Raw genomic sequence first — 19,736 nt, forward strand, 5'->3', positions numbered from 1 at the left:
AAAGAAAGTACACAAAGCATACAAAGAAACTGAAAACATGACATTCATTGTGACAAAATTTGTTTCTTTATCCTGTCAGTTATTAACTGTGTGGCTTTGGGAAAGACTCATAACCTAAATTTCTTCATCTGTAAAATAAACATAATACTAATCCCAAAGAGTGTTTTGTAAGTATAAAATGTAGAGCATATACACAAAGGAGAATACAAATAAAGAGAACTTATTTTAATATAGTAGAGTTTTGTGGAGTAATATCACTAATATGATCATTTACCAGTAAGCTATTACTGGTAAAATTTTTTTACAGTGTAAAATTTTTAGAACTAGAATTAAGCAACTGGACTCAATTTAGATGATCCCAATTTTGTTGGCAACATCCAAAGCACCAGAGTCAGGAGCCAGTCGAACATTTGCTTTCTTCTCTCCATCAGGCCTGATCAGGGGGTTGACCTTGGCCACATCAATGTCATAGAGCTTCTTCACAGCCTGTTTGATCTGGTGCTTGTTGGCCTTGACACCCACAATGAACACAAGTGTATTATTGTCTTCTATCTTCTTCATGGCTGACTTGGTAGTCAGGAGAAAGTTGATGATGACATAGTGGTCAAGCTTATTTCCTGGGTGCGCTCTTCCTAGGATATTTAGGCTGCCTTCGGAGCATTAGTGTCTTTGGCAGTCGGAAGGTGGGTGACATGCGGATCTTCTTTTGTGGCTGTGGACGCCTTTCAACACTGCTTTCTTTGCCTTCAAAGCCTTTGCTTTGGCTTAGGCTTTGGGAGGGGCAGGGACTTCCTTCTTAGCTTTTAGGGCCATCTTCGTAAAAAGCAAAAATATTTTATATATCTAGGTAAAATGGGGCTATCATAGATACCCCCACCAAGGATATGGAAGAAGCATGTCTATTCTGTCCTACTCCACCCCTTCCAGCTACTAGTTTGTCCAGAGTTTTGTTATAATATTTGCTACCCTGTGTTGCACTTTAATTATGCAGTCCCCTCAATCAACTGTGAGGTCCTCAAGGAATAAGGAGGTTGTTTAATCATTTTTATATCTCTTATCATGTATCATATATAGCAGGTACTTAATTAAAGTTTGATGAATTAATGAAATCCTCATTTGTTAAAGAACCTACTTATAAGCTAGTTATTATAGTTACATTTGAAATAGGCTGACATAAATTAATCTACTTTGCATATTTAGTTGTTTATCAAAACACCATTTTTTAAAATTTTGTGTTTTGCTTTAGGTTTTCAAACAAGCCTAAAGTAGAATCCTGGTCACTTACTTAATCCATCTATACCCAGTTTCTCTCTATATAAATTGGTGTTAATGGCACTTTTTCACAGAGATTGTAAGAGAGGCTTTAATAAGATAAATATAAAGCACTTGGTACATAAGATGAACTTGCTAATTTCTTTTCCTTTAATTTTTAATCTCTACAACAAAGAACTCTGAAATTTCAAAATTCTCAGTTTCTGTAATTCTATGCAAAATATTGAAATTAAAGATTTTCAATGCTAATGGCTTTGAAAACTCTATTTTGATTTAACCCATTTAATGCTCACTTAAGATCAATGTATTAACCTGATCACAAGAAACAAAACACATGAAGAAAGTGGTCATTTATAAAACATGGTTGAAATTTATAAAGAACTCATAAACTAAACACAAAACAAACAAAAAATCCAATTTAAAAAATGGGCAGAGGATCTGAATAGGTATTTCTCTAAAGATGACATACAAATGGCCAATAGACATATGAAAGGATGCTCAAAGTCCCTAATCATCATAGAAAAGCAAATTAAATAAAAAGAATTATAAAAATTGAATTCAAAAATGTGATAATGGATTTTAAAAAAATAAATATTTTTTCTTGGGTGAGGCAGTTCCAGTATAGAATTGTCTGCTATATCTCTCTTTGTTGTTGAAGGTAATCAAGAGTTTTACAGTTTATTAGCCACTGAATTTTGAAACACTAGAGGACTAACAGAATGTTGCATTTAGGTGTTCAAGAAGAATTTTGGGAATAAAAATGCATCATTTGGAAAATAAATAGAGGCATATATCATATAAGTAATGAAAAGGAAGCAGAACCATATGGAGAATTATAAAATAGCTTCAGGTGACTATTATAAGACCTCTATGTAGAATGTTGTAGGGCTTCCTGTCTCTTAAGAGATTTTAATGGAAAATAGATTAAAAAGAACTGATATAGGACCATGTGCCCTATACAGATTTTGTAATATAGTAATCCACACATGAAACCTATATGTTCATGTTGACTAATGTCACCCCAATAAAATGTAATTAAAAAATAAAATAAAATAAAAAGAGCTCATATATGTGAGATACATATTGAATACAGAACCCTAAAATCTCTTAGTAAAGAATTACTATAAATAAAAAGGGATTAAGTGACTGGCACATTATAGCTAGGCATCAGCACTAATAATTTACTGATATTTTGGACCAAATAATTTTTTGTTGTGGGGGACTGTTCTATGCATTGCAGATTGTTTCTCAGCATTCCTAGCCTTCACCCACTATATGCCAAAAGGAACACTCTTTCAATCATCAGAATAAAAAAATGATTCTAGACATTGCCAAGTATTTCCTGAGGGGTAAGATCACTTCCAGTTGAGAACTGCTGACCAAGAGTCTAAATATTTCAGCTGAGATTTAGAAAAGGAAGAGCAATCACTATACCAAAAGATATCCACAAAATAAATGCTATGGGAAGGACAGAAATTATTACTTAATCTAGATAGGCAGTTCTCCTGTATTCAAGACAACATCCAGGATTATTTTTAAATATCTCTGTTGGACTTGCTTGATCCTCCTTTTTTTTTTTTTTTTTTAAGAAAATGCAGCTTTTGTTGTCTATGAGTAAGTAATAAAGAAAAACAGAAGCCTGCTTGGTCAGCAACTTTCCATTCGTTGTAGCCTCAAGTTAAGTTTTTTGTTAGTGTCAACCTGACTTTAATCAGGGTGAAGTTTCAGAAGAAATTGGGATTTCATCAAAATATGTAGTTATAATTTGACAAACTAAAATATTGTAAGAGTGGGTGTTACCATTCAAAAGAAAAACAAGGAGAAAAATAACTATAATGAGAACACTTTATTCTTTTGTACAGTTTGCAACATCTTATGTCTAAAGCTTAGTCATTTTTCTACCTATGAAAAAAATAAGCAAATAATGGTATGACCAAGCAAAACACTAGGGGGAAATGTCATTTTGTGTTAAGACTTAATTATAATTAGCAATCAAATTTTACTACATTTTTAAATTAAAGTTTTAACAAAGAATATCACTAGTTCTTTCTATCTCAGATTTTGGAATTGTTCCACCTACCTTTTCCTTGGCAAGATCACATTGATCTTTTAAAAAAGAAAAGGATAATTAATGAAATTGTTTCTTTTCCTTCACACTTGAAAGCCTAAGGAAGAATTCATTTTTTTTTCTTGGTTTCCATTTACTAACAATTTCCACATGATGAAATCCAAGCATTTTACATAGAAATGTTTTTATTATGAACACCCAAGATGAACTCCATATGTGTTCCAAGCCCTGTTCATTTTATTCAACAACTAATTATTTATTGGACAGTTTTAGGGTAGAAATGTCCAACAAAAAATATACAGACAGATCAGAGGAACATACTGTTTCCCATAATTTTACATGCTTACCTACCTCATCTATTTTGTTTTTTCATAAATGTAATATATCCCAGTCATTTTAAATTTATTTTCATCCCCTTTTCACTCTTTTTAAGCAATCTTCTACATTAGTCACTTCAGAAATCATAGCCAACTCAATATGATTTATGAGAAATACACAGATAGGGAATAATGTAGTCAGCAAGGTGATTAATTTTTATATTTAAGAATTTACTACTTGAAATTATTTTTATAAAAAATATAGTTTTCTTTTTCTGTCAGCTTTGACTGAATTCAATATATCTCTCTTACAGTATTTGGTCTAATTTTTTCAACATGAAATAAAATCACAGTTATTTGTATTATACATGCTACTTTGGGAGATTTTTCTTCTTATTAAATGAACTAGAGGTCTGATGCATGGAAATTCGTGCAAGAGTAGGCCTTCCTTCCCCCAGCTGCCAGCACTGGCTTCCCTCTGGCACCCAGGATCAGAGCTTCCTTCCCTCCTCTGGCCACCCAGGACCCAGGTAGGCTTCCCTCAGGCCCCAGATTCATCAGGAAGGATGTCTGAAATGACATCTGGCCTAATTAGCGTATTACCCTTTTATTATTATAGATTGTATTCTGCATTGCTAGCACATTTATTGAGCACAATAAAATTTCTTGAAATTATCCAAGTATGTCTCTAGATATATGTATGTAATTTATATTTTCAGATTTTTGCATTATTTTGAAATTTATAAAATCTCAACAATTTCCAAAAATGTCCCTTTTACAAGTGACAGTGTTTTTCCAGTAGACTTCTAATTGCTCCTGGAAAGAATGCTGTGAGATTTTTTTATAATGGCACAAGAGCATATGTGATAAGATGTTCAATGTTTTAATTCAGGATCTAGATTAACAGTATATTTTGGATTTTTTCCAGGACATAGTTAAGGATTTCTTTCCTTCATAAAATAGTGTTGAACCCTAATAGTTTTCCCAAACAAGGATACTAAAATCTTGGTTGAGCTAAAAATATGTGTCTGCTTTGAAAAATAATTAAAATATGTATCATAATAACTCCAATGTCAGCATTGACTACTGAAAGATGTCAGAAGTAAGCATACAAATAAATTAATATTATTAGAGCAGAACATTTTTTTTCTTCATATAAGATTATTTTGTAAAATTTTATGTGTTTTTATGAGACTAATATTCAGTAATAATCACATTTTTTCCTTTTTTAATCTCCTTGAGCAGCATCCTGGGAAGTAATACATTAGAAATTATAATATCTGTGATTTATGTGCACAATTGTTAATTTTCTGATATATTGGTGTATTCAGTTGACTGCAGGTTTCATTTTTAAAAAATACATTTTTTATTGATTTCAGAGAGGAAGGGAGAGGGAGAGAGAGATAGAAACATCAATGATGAGAGAGAAATCATTGATTGGCTGCCTCCTGCATGCCCATTGGGGATTGAGCCACAACCTGGGCATATGCCCTGACCAGGAATCGAACTGTGACCTCCTGGTTCATAAGTTGATATTCAACCACTGAGCCATAGAGGCAGGGCATACAGGTTTCATTTGAAGCTATTAAGATAATTTTCCTTATGGAGAACTAATTTTTTGTAGAAACAAATGAAAAAAAATAATACAAATATTTAACTGTATGTTTTAAAAATAATTTTATATCTCTGTAACTTGAGTTTTTAGATTATTTGCAAAGCCTTAATGAATGGCAAATTTGGAGTTGAGAAAAAATCTTAGTTTGTTCTTGACCCTCCATTTTGTTTCAACCAATAGTGTAGTTTCTACAATTGTCCCCTTACACTGAATATTTTGAGAACCGTATCTGTGGTAGGGACTCTGACAGGTGCTTTGTCTATTATTTCATACTAGAGGCCCGGTGCACGAAATTCGTGCACGGGGGTGTGTGTCCCTCAGCCCAGCCTGCACCCTCTCCAATCTGGGACCCCTCAGGGGATGTCCAACTGCTGGTTTAGGTCCAGTCCCACAATTGGACATCCCTCTCACAATCCAGGACTGCTGGCTCCCAACTGCTCGCCTGCCTGCCTTCCTGATTGCCCCTAACCACTTCTGCCTGCCAGCCTGATCACCCCCTAACCACTCCCCTGCCAGCCTGATTGATGCCTAACTGCTCCCCTGCCAGCCTGTTTGCCCCTAACTGCCCTCCCCTGCAGGCCTGGTCACCACTAGCTGCCCTCCCCTGAAGGCCTGGGTCCCCCCCAACTGCCCTCCCCTGCAGGCCTAGTCACCCCTAACTGCCCTCCCCTGCAGGCCCGGTCGCCCCCAACTTCCCTCCTCTGCTGGCTTAGTCACCCCTAACTGCCCTCCCCTGCAGGCTTGATCGCCCACAACTGCCCTCCCTTGCAGGCCTGGTCCCTCCCAGCTGCCCTCCCCTGCTGGCCATCTTGTGGTGGCCATCTTGTGTCCACATGGGGGCAGGATCTTTGACCACATGGGGGCAGCCATCTTGTGTGTTGGAGTGATGGTCAGTCTGCATATTACTCTTTTATTAGATAGGATAGAGGCCTGGTGCACGGGTGGGGGCCAGCTGGTTTGCCCTGAAGGGTGTCCTGGATCAGGTGCGGGTTCCCTTGGGGCATGGGGCGGCCTGGGCGAGAGCCCTGTGGTGATTTGCAGGCCGGCCACTCCCCCTGGCAACCCAAGCGGAGGCCCTGGTATCTGGGGTTTATTTATCTTCTACAATTGAAACTTTGTAGCCTGGAGCGGAGCCAAGCCTTCTGCTTGCTCCATGGCGGCAGCCATTTCTATTGGGATTTATGTATCTTCTATAATTGAAACTTTGTAGCCTTAAGGGAGGCCTGGGCCAGCCAGGGTATGTGGAAAACTTGGCTTCCTCCATCGCCGGGGTCAACCCTAGCCTCCTGCTCTTTCCAGCTCCGTGGCTGCTGCCATTTCTGTTTGGGTTTATGTATCTTCTATCATTGAAACTTTGTAGCCTTGAATGGAGGCCTAGGCCAGCAAGGGCAGGCGGAAAGCTTGGCTTCCTCCATCGCCGGGAAATCCAAGCCTCCCTCCTGCTCTCTGTGGCTGTAGCCATCTTGGTTGGGTTTATTTGCATATTCACTCCTGATTGGCTTGTGGGCGTGGCTTGTGGGCATGGCTTATGGGTGTAGCGGAGTGATGGTTAATTTGCATATTACTTTTTTATTAGATAGGACTAGAGTCCCGGTGCATGAAATTTGTGCACTGGGGGGGGTGAGAAGGGGATGTCCCTCAGCTTAGCTTGTGCCCTCTCATGGTCCGGGACCTCTCACTCTTTACCACCCACCTGCTCGTTGCTCCTTACCACTCGGCTTCCTGCTCCTTAGTGGTGCCGCAGAGGTGGGAGAGGCTCCCGCCACCACCTCTTTGCTCACCAGCTGTGAGCCTGGCTTCTGGCTGAGTAGCAATCATCCCTGTGGGAGCGTGGGAGCGCACTGACCACCAGGGGGCAGCTCCTGTGTTGAGCGTCTGCCCCCTGCTGGTCAGTGCACACCAAGGCTACCAGTCATTCTGGTTGTTCCACCATAATGGTCACTTAGGCTTTTATTATATAGATCTTTACTTTCCCAGCCACATTCTAATTTGTTTAGCTATGATGAATAACTTGAATATTAATATTAGTTAATATTTTGAACTAAGCACATTTTGGCGGCTATCTAGTGACTTCCTCCTCTCAGGTTATTTGCCCTAAGTCTATTCAATACCCACTTTTGTGAGCTGTGCATTTTCTGAGGACACTCAAAAAGCCCTTAATGTATGGAGAAAATAATTCAGGTAAGCAAATGGATAGCAATATTTGTTATGAGTTTTTCATAGAAGATTGTGAACTTCTTGATAAGGACTATGTTTTATTTATATGTTGGTCTCCAGAAGTCTTCCATTATGTGTCTGGCACATAGTGAACAATGAATAAGAGAGCTTGTAGATATGGACATTTTTGTGAATAATTTGTCTCCTCTATAAGGTTATATTAATTACTAGAGGCCCGGTGCATGAAATTTGTGCATGGGAGGGGGGTCCCTCAGCCTGGCCTGCACCCTCTCCAATCTGGGACCCCTCAGGGGATGTCCAACTGCTGGTTTAGGTCCAGTCCCACAATTGGACATCCCTCTCACAATCCAGGACTTCTGGCTCCTAATGGCTCACATGCCTGCCTGCCTGATCGCCCCCTAACCACTCCCCTGCTGGCCTGATTGATGCTTAACTGCTCCCCTGCCAGTCTGATTGCCCCCTAACTGCCCTCCCTTGCCAGCCTGATTGCCCCTAACTTCCCTCCCCTGCCAGCCTGATTGTCCCTAACCGCCTCTGCCTTGGCCTCCCACCACCGTGGCTTTGTCCAGAAGGACATCCGAAAGATGTCTGGTCTAATTAGCATATTACCCTTTTATTAGTATAGATTTTCTATAATATCAAGCATCAGTATTTGTAATATTAGAAATGGATTCATGAAATTATTTTACAGCTTTGTATCTTTGGACAAACTAGGCATTATACATATTTTATATATTGGGTAAATTAAGACTCTTGCCAGAGGGTACACTGCAGAACAATCAGATTACTTGGAGTCAGTCAAAGCTTCATTGTGTTGATTGCTAACATGATATTCTTCTCTAAGCATCATTTTAAACTTGACATTATGATTTTGCAAACTAGCCTTTGAAAAGTGCTCCTGGAAAACAGGTACAGAGAGGATTATTAGATATTGTTGTCTGTGTGCTTTTATGAGTACTATTTTATATATCTAATAGACTCACGTTTAAGCAAGCTTATTTTCTTTAGTCTACCTAAAGTTGGCATTATAGTGCAATGTCAATATTCTTTACCAAGCATATTCTGTTAAATTACATATTTAAATAAGTATGCAGTTAAAATTCTTGCACATGTGCTTCAGATCACTTAATATGTCACCAGGTAATTTAATCTTATCAGGGTGGTTTGTATTAGTAAGATCATACGTAATTTCAAAGAAGAACAATGCTGCTTCCAAAACTCATCTTTTATTCATATTTGGACTTCTCATTCTTAAATCAATATAATAGATTAACACAGTAATCAACACAGTATCTTCACGAACGACTGCCCATACATTTGGTGAGAAATCTGGCAACCAGACAAATTCTATCTCTCTTGTCATAATCGTGATTTTAAATAAAAACTTTATGTTCAATACAGGGGGGAAGATAGGATGGTTATAAATTTGTCTGATAATATATTGTATCCCTAGTAGTCAAGAACATTTTAGGAGGAGGAGGTGTAATATTTATATTACTCTGTATTTATTCCCATGGTGTGTTTAAAATCAATAACTACTTGGATTACACTCTCCCATCTTTGAAATAAAAGTTGGCTGAATGGAAGGTTAAAAAAAAACCACACAAAAACAAAGAGAAAACTCACCAAAAATTCAGACAGGAATCTTCCAAAGAAATCTAAGGGAATTGGATGAGCGTTAATTTTTGAAATATTGTCTCATGTCATCAGCAATTTTCATGCCACACATGCTTCTTTTTTACTCTCCTCATATTTTTTAATGAAATAACCATAAAATCCACATGGAAAGTGACCCTGTGTGTGCCACCACAAACCATCATTGAGAAAATTATTGCTAAATTACTTGTGGGACTCTCTAAATTCCTGTTACTAACAGTAGACCTAAATGTCCTCTGCATTTGTGGCTACATTCGGGTCAAGTCAAAGTAAGCTTGTAAACTCTAAGCACTGAAAAGATGATAGTGCCTTTCAAGGTGACACCTAGACCACCAGGAAGACAAAATAAAAAGTTAAAACTAATTAAGGCAATGCCTGGCCGCAGTGGCTCAGTGGTTGAGCATCCACCTAGGGTGTGGGCTCCATCCCCCATGTGGGTCGTGCAGGAGGCAGCTGATCAATGATTCTCTCTCATTATTGATGTTTCTATCTCTCTTGCCCTCTCCCTTCCTCTCTGAAATCAATAAAAATATATTTAAAAAAATCTTTTAAAAAACTAATAAAGCAATATAACTTAAGATTATTTTTAATGACCTATCAAATGTTGCATACTCAGTTTGAGACAAAATATTCCTTTATTGGAGATCTTAGGGCCTACGGTTGAGGGCTTCATTTAACATTAAGACAAGGAAGACTTATTCTAGCTAGGGATACCTATTAATTTGCTTTTTCTCATATTCTTCAATATCCATTATATTTTTGCTTTCTTAGACTACTAAGATAATATGGCATTCACAGAAAACTTTTTACTCTCTTTTATTTTACACGTTCCCTTTTAAAACTCACTGGTAGCACAATGTACTCTATTTCTAACCAATAATCTAGAAATTAATGCTGGATTCTGGGACTGAGTGGTTACAAAGGGACAGAAGAACTTTGAGCATTTTTAACTTTCCTATTTCTGTTAATTTCACAGTTTCCCATTGAAGTTTTAAAGTTAAGGAGCAAGGGTTTTTGACCCCTTGCCTCTCTTTTAAGCTTGTTGTCTAGAAGATTATAGCTTCTGGCATTTTAAAAGTGACAGTTTGCTGACTACAATATCATCTACTGAGGGAAATTTGTCATACAAAGAGATTATCTGATTATTTAAGCTTATATATATTTTGTATGTTTTTAAGAAGTAAAAGATTATTTAATGGGAGCATTTTTTAGTTCTGTTAGAAATTTCAAAAATGAACCTTGAAAAATAAGATATGCCAATTATTGTATGATGAGAACATAGGCTTAGTTCTGGGTTTTGTTTTGGTTTTGATACTATAGATTCAGACTCTTTAGAGATTAGGATTGGGAGTTCTAAAATATGTTTGTTTGTGTGTGAGTGGGGCCAAGAGACAGCAAAGAGGAAGACAGCTCTGTGACTTTCCTGATGCTGAATATTTGCATTTCCTAAACAATCAGCTGTTCTATCTCAGAATCAATTATCTTCAACCTCATCATGTTTGTCTCCCTTTACCTTCACAAGCTCATTGCATTAAACACAGGGAAGACATTTTAATATTGTATTAGATAACCCTGGCTTCTAAATAAATCTGTATCCAATCAATAGCTAGGTGACTCAGTTGGTTGGAGTGTTATCCCATACACTGAAGGGTTGAGGGTTAAATTCCTGGTCAAGGGCACTACCCAGGTTGCAGGCTCGATCCCTGGTCTTGGTCAAGGCATGTGCGGGAGGCATCTGATCAATGTTTCTCTCCTCTCTCTCTCTCTCTCTCTCTCTCTCTCTCTCTCTCTCTCTCTCTCCCCCCTACCCCCTTCTCTTTCTAAAATCAATAAAACATATCCTTGGGTGAGGATAAAATTTATATATATAATTTCTAGCACCATGATCTTTATTCACTGAAATGTTTTGAAGAGCTGTGTAAACACTAGCTGGGAACTACTAGTGCCATGCAAATAGTAGCTACTGTGAAAAAAATTCTTATGAATATTTGTAAGATTTTCACTTGGTTAATTGAACAATAGAGTTATGTGTTCAGCCTGACCCCCCAAACTCAGTAGGAGAATTAATGAGGTCATTTATCTTACATATGGTAAATATAAAGTGTCATATAAATGCATCACAATAATAATAATAGTGAGTTGCAGTGAAGCTAAACATCATACTTCCCATTTAATTATATCTTAAGATTTGATTTAACAAACTTTTCTCTATTTATTAACAGCAGGAATCATATATTCACACTAGGAAACAAATGAATGTCATTAATGAAACTGTTTTGTTCAAGTATATGGGTCAACTCTTCAAAATCATGTAAATGAGCCTGCTTTATACAGTATTGAACAGGATTATATAGGTATTAGTTCTCCCTGACTTCAAATAAGACCACGCCCTAAGCATCCTATATAATAAAGATGTGATATGCAAATTGACCATCACTCCAACACACAAGATGGCCACCCCTATATGGTCAAAGATGGCCACCCCCATGTGGACATAAGATGGCCATCACAAGATGGCAGGCAGGGGAGGGCAGTTAGGGGCAATCGGGCCAGCAGGGGAACAGTTAGGAATTGATCAGGCTGGCAGGGGAGTGGTTAGGGGGTGATCAGGCTGGCAGGCAGAAGCAGTTAGGGGCAATCAGGCAGGCAGGCAGGCAAGTGGTTGAGAGCCAGTAGTCCTGGATTATGATAGGGATGTCCGACTGCCCTTTTAGGCCTGGTCCCACCAGGCCCATCAGGATCGGTCCTAAATGGGCAGTCAGACATCCCTCGAGGGGTCCCAGATTGGAGAGGCTGAGAGAAACCCACCCAGCCATGCACAAATTTCGTGCACTAGGCCTCTAGTCAATTATAATAAAAGTGTAATATGCTAATTAGACCAGACAGCTGAACGACTTTCCGGATGTCATTCTGGACATCCTTCTGGATGAAGCCACTCAGTGGGGGCCAAGGAAGAGGTGGTTAGGGGGGATCAGGCAGGCAGGTGAGCAGTTAGGGGCAATCAGGCAGGTAGGCAGTGTGGTTACGGGCAATCAGGCAGATGGGTTAGGAGTGATCAGGCAGGCAGGCGAGTGGTTTGGGGCAATGAGGCAGGCAGGCAGAGTGGTTAGGGGTGATCAAGCAGGCAGGCCAGCAGTTAGGAGTCAGTGGTCCCAGATTGCAAGAGGAATGTCCGACTGCCCGTTTAGGGATCCCTGCAGGATCAGACCTAAACCGGCAGTCGGACATCCCCCGAAGGGTCCCAGATTGTGAGAGGGTGCAGACTGGGCTGAGGGAACCCCCTTCCAGTGCACAAATTTCGTGCACTGGGCCTCTAGTACTAGAATAAATGAAAATATATCCCTTCTCTAAAGGTTGAGGTAAAACTTGATTCATTGGTGTTTCTCATTAACTACAACAGTCAGGTCACCCATTATCCCTTGCAATATAGTGACTTCTAGGCTATGCCTGAATGTGCTTTATCATTCTTCTTTTCACCCTTACTTGGAAATAAATCTGTATCCAATCAATAGCACCTACTGACATGATGCTCCAGATTTACTGAGTAACTAATAAGTATTTACAGAAAGAAAAAAGGAAGCCTTATGTGTGCTACTGAAAATCATGATATGAAGTGTATATAGCATTGACATATACCACTTAGATGTGGAAAATAAGATCAGAAAGTCTGGAAACAATGCTTTAATTTGACCAAGGAAGTCTACAAGGATGGACCATAATAGAAGTTACAGGAGCAAAACTAAAAGAAAGTACATGTATAAGAGGTTTCCATTATTTAAATGTACATGAAGTTCAAGTTGAAAGTGGTTTTATTTTTATTGTTTTGAACTCTGTTAAAGATTTACAACATAAGAGGAGAAGGATTTGATGATTATTGACAAAACTATACAATGTTGATGATACTTCTTGTTTATCTTTCTTCTATTTCCTTAGAATATTAATTCTCAGTGGGCCTAGCACTTGTCCTATTCTTGCATAAACCCCCAAAAGAAAAAAAAAACTGTCTTGTTCATAATAGTGGCTTTTTAATGGTTTTCTAGGAAGTTTCCCTGTAAGGAAAGAATTTTAGCATTTAATTCTCCTGCTAGTTCTTTGAGCAGTTTAGAGCACAGAAGATATTTACAGTTCTATGGTCTTCTCCTGAGAAGCCAGCATCTCTTTTCCTTTCCTCACATTTAAGATTTTAATTGCTTCAATGTTTCAGCAACAATTACAGCCTATTCAGAAATTTTCTTTTCATGAGCTGACAGCTCTGAGTTTTAATTTAGACAATCTTTCTTTAAGTGGGTTATATTTGTTATCCAAAGTCTCAGAGGAATTGCAATCTGTGCAATAAGGGATCAATTTCCCATTTACTTATTTTGGATCCATCAGTGTTTTCCCTGATTCTGTACATTAAGCAAGAAGGGCTCTCTGATGTTTTTTTTTTTTTTATTTTCTGCTACTATTCTACCAATGTACTGGCAAGATCACTTAACTTATTAATCTGCATCAATCTAAGTAAAGTGTCTTCAGCTTTTTGCCATAAATTTCATTCAATTCTTCTTATTCATGCTTGTTCAAATCCAATAAAGCTTTTCTATGGAGATGGATTGTGGCAATGTGCAACTTCTAATTTTCCCCCAAACTTTGTTATCCATCAGAACATATCTTTAGGAAATTTTGAGCCCCAAATCTCCCATTTATATATAAGAAAAAAATAATATAAATTTAATTACATAAATTACAGTGTAAACATTTAAAATGGGTGTGAACCCATTTTCTCTGATAATGAAGATACTAGTTTTATATAACAAGGAACAAGTCTTCACCTGCTATGTTCTGCAGTCTTTTGTATCTCACCTCTGTTCTCTTCTAGTCATTTTTTTAAAATTATTGAACTTATTGGGGTGACATTGGTTAATACAATTATATAGGTTTCAAGAAACTTTTTGCTCACGCCATCATCCCTTCTCCTTTAAGTTTCCTGTATCTCACAATCATTCCTCTTCTTCATAATTTGATCTTTATTTGATCATGTCTCTGCCACTATAATAATTAAGCATTTTCCTATACCTCTTATATTAATTGTATTGACGAATTGTATTAGATTTCTATTGTTGTGTAACACATTACCAAATATCTAGTGGGGCTGAGCTCTTATCTGGATGCTTTGAAAAAGAATCTGCTCCCATGCTCAGCCATATTGTTGTTGTTGTTGGAATTTAGTTCCTTAAGTTTGTAGGACTGAGGGCCCTACTTTCTTACTGGCTAGGAGGCTGCTCTCTGCTCTTAGAGGCAGCCTATATTCCTTTTCACATGGCTCCCTCCATCTTCAAAGCCAGCAACTGCATATAGAATACTTTCATGCTTCAATCTCTCTAATAGCTCCTTCACTTACATGCCAGAGAAAATTATCTGGGATGAGAATAGATTCACCTGGATAATCTCTTTTGCTGTATAAAGCAATTAACTCATGGGAATGATATCTCATATTTACATGTTCTAGTCACACCAGTTAAAGAAGAGGGGATTATGCAAGGGTGAGGATCATTCTTAGAATTAAAGAGTGCAAATCAGAACACACACACACACACTGCCCCATACACAGACAGTAAATGTTTCACAAAGGAGTATTTATTCTTTTTTTCCAATATATTTTTATTGATTTCAGAGAGGAATGGAGAGGGAGATAGAAACATCAATTATGAGACAGAAACATTGATGGGCTGCCTCCTGCATGCCCCCTACTGGGGTTAGAGCCTGACTGGAATCAAACCTGGGACCCTTCAGTCCGCAGGCTGATGCTTTATCCACTGAGTCAAAGCAGCTAGGGCAAAGAGCATTTATTCTTACTGTGTGCAATAAATGATGGTATTTTCTATTCTCTTCTATTTCATAAAAAGAAAGGATTACTTTAACCTATGAAATTTAGGGCAAAACCTTTTTTGTTTCACCAGGTTGGGAGAGACAGTCACTTTTGTTTCTCTTTTTGGAAATTCGTTTGGAAATCTGCAAAATTGATTTATAAAAATTGGGATAAAAATTAGGATAAAATAATATTTGAAATGAGTTATCTCTTATTTTTAATGCTAACTTATCCTAGTCTCCTTTTTACATCAGTGACTCTGCCATGTGCACATAAAATTACTTTTCATGTAAGAAAGAAGTTCAGAATTCAACATGTAGCTGCATAGACTGCTGCATCTAGGGAAGGGCAGGTTTTTTCTGTGTAAAAACCACCACACTGCCTACCAATATAAATGACCTAATTTAGTAGTCATTGTAGTAGTCACTAGATGGCAGCTCTAAAACATGTGTTGCCCAAAATGGAAGGTGCCCATAAAACAGTCTTAAGTGTTAGAATTCTACCCCAGGTGTTCTATGGAATCTTGATATTGTTCAACAATAAATCAAGCATTAACATGGTAGAGTTTAATGTCCTCCAGTTTTCTTTTAGAAACATTTAAAATAAATATATATGTTTTTAGTTTAAGTTATGACTTTTAATGTACTCATCAGACAACTGTTGCACTATGTCTTTGGATCTGTCAGACATGAGACTGAAATACATTTTTTTTAAATATCCTTGTAGCCTGATGAAAAATTGGCATAGCATGGATCCTTTAGATCTAAGCTAATTGTTATTCTTTAAAAAGCCACATTCGATCAAACAGCTTAATTAAACTCCTTAATAGCACCCTATCCTTCCTTCTTAACACTGATCACAACATCCAAAGATAAGGAATTGGTTATTATTCATATAAGGTCTGTTACATGCAATAGACTTCCTTCTCCATAAAAAATAAAAGACCATGTCTATTTTGCCTATTATCATGTCACCAGCACCTAGCACAGTGCCTGACCCATAGAAAGCCCTCAATTAAGGCTTATTCAATAAATTAAGAATGAATATCAGCATGAATTCTTTTCCTTTTTCCTCATCAATTGTTTTTTTGTCAGAGACCCAGTAACACTTAGGTACATATGAACATTTTCTCAGGGAGTACCAAGGCTAAATGAATCACCTTTACTGCCATTACAAAAGGATGCAACCACTGTTAGGTATAGTTTTCATGACTGCCTCTACAACTTATTAATGAAAATATTAATATTGAAAAGTCATTATGCTAAACTTTTCATGAAAGAAGAGAAGAAATACCATGACAATGCATATTTCTTTCAACTGTATATTTTCTGATCCATCTGATTTTACATGTCTGCCAGGTCCCCTGTTAACATCAAAGGTTGCTGCCACAGATATTGATCTATTGCATTTCTTATGATTGAATTATGAATTTCTTGGCAAGAAAAGCATGAGTCTACAGATTTGAAATAATATATAATATGAGCATAATATGTGTATTTCTTCATTTCATTCTAGCAGTTTATCTTGGCAGGTGATTTTGTACTCATTCATATACTTTTCCTTTTATAATAACACTAGAGGCCTGATGCACGAAATTTGTGCACAGGTAGGGTCCCTAGGCCTGGCTGGCGATCAGGGCCCATCAGGGCCTTCCAGCTGCCAGCAGGGCCTTCCTTCATTCTGCGCCACACCCTGGTGGTCAGTGCACGTCATAGCGAGTGATCGAACTCCTGGTCTCTCAGTGGAACTCCCGAGGGGACACTTTGCATATTAGCCTTTTGTATATATACTGTAGATAACTAATACAATGAAGCATTGACTTACTAGTACTACTTGAATTGGAATATGAATTTTGCTTAAGTGGAAATAAATGTGAAGGTGTGTGATTCTACCTACCTTCATCAATAAAAAAAGCATTCTATTTATGTTCTAAGTTTTATGAACATAATACATCTTCCTTAATTTACCAGCTCTTCATTTTATGGTGTTTGTTTTATTTGAGTAACAAATGCTCTGCTGAAATAGAGGCTTCAAGAATGTTTTGCTGAAGTGGCTTTGAATCAATATAAAGACTCTAAATAGATTGCACATACTCATTTTTTCCACACCTGCTTGCCCTACTTGTTTTCAACTTAAAACTGAAAATATCCCAGGTAGTTGACATTTTTATTCTCATCTCAAGATTTAAGAACAAAACAAATTATAATCTATAATTGCAGAAAAACACTGTCAAGTTAGTTTTATCCTTTTTATAATATGCTAAATTTTGATACCATCATAATCTGAAATCTATAGTTTTTGGCAATTTAGTCAAAAGAAAAAAGCAAACAAGCAATCACATGTAATTGACATATAATTTTATAAAATCAAAAATTAGATGATAAGTTAAAATGTAATCAATAGGAATTTTTTTATTGATTAAGATATTACATATGTGTCCTTACCCCCCCAATGCCCCCCACCCCACTCCCGTTCATGCCCGCACCCCTCTGGTGTCTATGTCCATTGGTTATGCTTATATGCATGCATACAAGTCCTTTGGTTGACCTCCAGCCCGTACCCCTTCCTTCCCCTAATCAATAGGTGTGTTTTTTTGGGGGGGGGTTGTTTTTTCCCTTTTTTTAAAAAAATATATTTTATTGATTTTTTACAGAGAGGAAGGGAGAGGGATAGAGAGTTAGAAACATCGACCAGCTGCCTCCTGCACACCCCCTACTGGGGATGTGCCCACAACCAAAGTACATGCCCTTGACTGGAATCGAACCTGGGACCCTTCAGTCCACAGGCCAATGCTCTATCCACTGAGCCAAACTGATTAGGGCTTTTTCACTTGTTTGATAATGTCCTTTTGTCACACAGATTTTTAAATTATCATAAACTCTAATTTCTCTATTTTTTTCTCTTTCTGTTTGTGCTTTTGGTGTCATCCAAGATTTCATGCACAAATCCAAGGTCATGAAGATTTCCTTCTTTGTTTTCATTTAAACTTTTGTAATTTTAAGACTTGAATCAATTTTTAGTTAATTTTTGTATATGGTGTGAAGTAGGAATACAAATTCTTTCTTTTGCATGTAGATATCCAATGGTCCCAACACCATTTGTTGAAAAGGCTTCAATAAGTATTTTTTAAAAATTAAGATTTTATTATTTGTCCAGGCTGTATTCTCTAAAGTTTATTAAAAACAACTAAACAAGACCAAAAAATAAGATTTCAGTTATTGTATGTTGAAAACAAACACAAAGTGTCAATGACAACCAGACAGCCACCTTAACTCAGAAAAATCCTCTAAGGACTCTTTATCCTCAAAACTTTAATTCAAATAGCTCAAAACATTTTTTGTGCCTACTATATTTATGCTTTAAAAATTATGTAGTGAGAGGATCTTCTTAAGCAAATTCTTACTCAAAATGCCATTAATGACATTTAGACTAAAACCATATATTTATAAAGACTGGTGCAAGTATAGTCAAATTTTTAAAAATTTAAACCTATTTAGATAAATGTATTATGACCATTTCTAACTGGTTTGCTTCCCAATATTAATAGGATATTGTTTCAATGAAACTATAAAACCTAAAGATCTACACATCACTTTAAAAACCTACAGAAAGAAGCCCTGGCCAGATATCTCAGTTGGTTGAAGCATCACTCTTACATGCCAAGGTTTCTGGTTGCAGATTTAATCCTTGGTTAGGGAACATACAAAGTTTCAACCAGTGAATGCATAGATAACTGGAACAGATCAATGTCTCTCTCTCTCTCTCTCTCTCTCTCTCTCTCTCTCTCTCTCTCTCTCTCTCTCTCTCTTTCTCATCTCTTAAAAAGAAAAGAAAAAGAAAAACCTGCAGAAAAATGCCTATCAATTTGAAAACATGTGCTTCTATAGTAAACCATCATGATTGTTGGGTTATTTCTCTTGACTGGATTGCCAAAAGCTATCAATTTCATTCAGCTCAGAATGGCTTAAAAATCCAGCCTATTATAAAGAGGATGAAGCTAACTGGAGAGTGTACTTATGCTGAACCTATTCCTCAAGAGCTATTTCTTTACTGTCAGAAATAATTTCTCCTTTGGTCAGGCCATTTATTAATACTGCAGTCCATGACTTAAGTGAGGGACTTTGTTTCTTTTCCTACATGTGTAAATTCTGAGTAAGTATCCTCTTCATTTGAGTATCATGGAAAACCTACTAATTTCTATTCTAGTCTGGTGCAAATATAGTCAATTTTTTAAAAAAATTAAACCTATTTAGATAAATGTATTATAACCATTTCTAACTGGTTTGCTCCCCAATCTTTGAAAACAAACTTAAAGAAAAAACTCTAGATTAAATAATTTTTATTATGAGTTGTTTCATTAAGGTTTTATCAGAGTTGCATATTAGGAAAGTAATTAATATTAATTAAATCGTTTGTAACTAATCATATTACTCTGAACATGATTTTAAAATAATCATATAATTCTATTGACTAATTTTTGAAAATGCATTTAATCATAAATAAAAATACCTCATTATTTTAATATCTGTCAACCATTTAGCTTTTCACAGAGAAATTTTACATTGATCACCTTTTTGGCAACTTGCTAGAATAAATAAAGGCACAGAAGGTTTCAATGAATTGCCTAAATTTATAAAGTTAAGAAGCTCAAGTTGGACTCAACTTTCCACCCTTGGACCCCAAAACTCGATGCTCATTCAAATGCAGCATACTTATGTCTTCTTTTAAAAACAAAGTCAGCTTACCCCAGTATTGTACACACCTTATCTTAAAGGTTTAGAC

The 19,736-nt window shown here is 36.9% G+C and overlaps 1 protein-coding gene and 1 pseudogene across 2 annotated transcripts in view; one reads left to right on the plus strand and one right to left on the minus strand.

Annotated features, from left to right (window-relative positions):
- The window catches only part of HTR2C (5-hydroxytryptamine receptor 2C), a 369,035-nt gene that overhangs the window by 120,028 nt on the left and 229,271 nt on the right, over positions 1-19,736 (plus strand). The window lies entirely within an intron of this gene.
- Positions 349-813, minus strand: LOC308239841 (large ribosomal subunit protein uL23-like; annotated as a pseudogene). Its single transcript has one exon. The product of its transcript is annotated as a large ribosomal subunit protein uL23-like (transcript).

This window comes from Plecotus auritus, assembly GCF_963455305.1.
Source record: "Plecotus auritus genome assembly, chromosome: X".
NCBI lineage: Eukaryota > Metazoa > Chordata > Mammalia > Chiroptera > Vespertilionidae > Plecotus > Plecotus auritus.